General features: G+C 33.9%; 1 non-coding gene across 1 annotated transcript; it reads right to left on the reverse strand.

The window, feature by feature from the left end:
* Positions 1–871: 871 nt before the first annotated feature.
* LOC120580374 (small nucleolar RNA R71) lies at positions 872–978 on the reverse strand. The gene has a single exon (XR_005646098.1). It is a non-coding gene; the product is annotated as a small nucleolar RNA R71 (small nucleolar RNA).
* Positions 979–1,752: the final 774 nt, after the last annotated feature.

A 1,752-nucleotide genomic window follows, 5' to 3' on the forward strand; every position in this document is an offset into this window, starting at 1 on the left:
ATAACTCCCTGTCGGAACGATACTCTTATTTTACTACTTCGATAAGACCGTGCACTTGCGGTTTTATCTCATCAAGTTTTTGGCGCCGCTGCCGGGGAGTTATTGTAATTTGATTAACTTTTTAATAGTGGTTAGTCTAAAAAAATATATAATAATAATATATATATATTTCTTACCTTTTTATTTTTTTATATATTTTTTATTTCCTTTTCTTATCTTTTTATTTTTTATATATATATATATATATATATATATATATATATATATATATAAATAAAATATTCTATCTCTCTCTCTCTCTATAAAAAAAATATAAAAAATATATAAAAATAAAAAAAATAAAAATATATATTTATATATAAAATCTCTCTCCCTCCCTTTCTCCTTATTTTATTTTATTTTATTTCATTTTATTATATTTTTATTTTTTTTATTATTTTTTATTTTCTATCTTTAACCGCTTTGATTTCAGGGATGACTCAAAGAAACACACAGTAATAACGATATGGCTGAGAAACGTGCTCTCAAAGAGTATGCAATCACATCTTCAGATGAGCCGTACGATGCTATTGTGTACCCAACGGTTGAGGATATTAAATTTAAAATAAAGCCTGCACTTATTTACCTGGTGCAGCAAAATCAATTTTTCGGATCACCCACTGAGGATCCGAATTTTCATGTTTCAACTTTTTTAAGACTCAGTGGAACTTTGAAGGCAAACCAAGAGGCCGTAAGGCTGCACCTCTTTCCTTTCTCTTTGAGGGATAGAGCTAGTGCTTGGTTTCATTCATTGCAAATTGGTTCTATCACTTCATGGAACCAAATGAGGAAGGCATTTCTTTCCCAATTCTTTCCCCATAGTAAAACTGCTCAATTGAGGAGTCAAATCACACAATTCACTCAAAAAGATGGTGAATCTCTTTACGATGCGTGGGAGCGTTTCAAAGAAATGCTTAGGCTTTGCCCCCATCATGGTTTTGATAATTGGCTTATTATACACACTTTTTATAATGGTCTCTTGTATACCACAAAAATTTATGTTGATGCAGCTGCAGGTGGAGCTTTGATGAATAAAACTTACACAGGAGCATATGATTTGATCGAGAACATGGCACAAAACCACTATCAGTGGACAAGTGAGAGAGTTATCACTGAAGGTACTCCTCCACCCTCTAGAAAAGAGGCAGGTATGTGCCAAGTTTCTACCCTTGATCATCTATCTGCTAAGGTGGACACACTTCTTCAAAAATTTGATAAATTAACTGTAAGTGTCGTCACACCTGCTCTTGTCTCACCACCTTGTGAATTTTGTGGAACATTTGACCATACTGATGTTGAATGCCAACTAGGTAGTGTTGCTAAAAGTCCCGAGCAAAAATTTTATACCTTTGGACAACAAACAACACCACCCATTTGTGCAAACAACGAAAGAGTCTCTCAGAAATCCAGTTTGGAAATTTTACTAGAAAAACATGCTATGGAGCAATCCAAGCAATTTCAAGAACTTAAAAATCAAACTGGATCTTTGAATGACTCTTTTGTTAAGCTTACATCTAAAGTGGACTCCATTGCTACTCACATTAGAATACTAGAAACTCAAATCTCTCAAGTAGCCCAAAAAGTAGCTACTTCCTCTCAAACCCCCGATGTCTTTCAAAGTCAAACTGAAGCCAACCCCAAATGCCTTATAAATGCTATTCAACTTAGGGACGGTAAGCAGTTAGAGGACCCCATTATGAAAACTAAGACAAT

The sequence above is a fragment of the Medicago truncatula genome, chromosome 4 (assembly GCF_003473485.1).
Source record: "Medicago truncatula cultivar Jemalong A17 chromosome 4, MtrunA17r5.0-ANR, whole genome shotgun sequence".
Lineage (NCBI taxonomy): Eukaryota > Viridiplantae > Streptophyta > Magnoliopsida > Fabales > Fabaceae > Medicago > Medicago truncatula.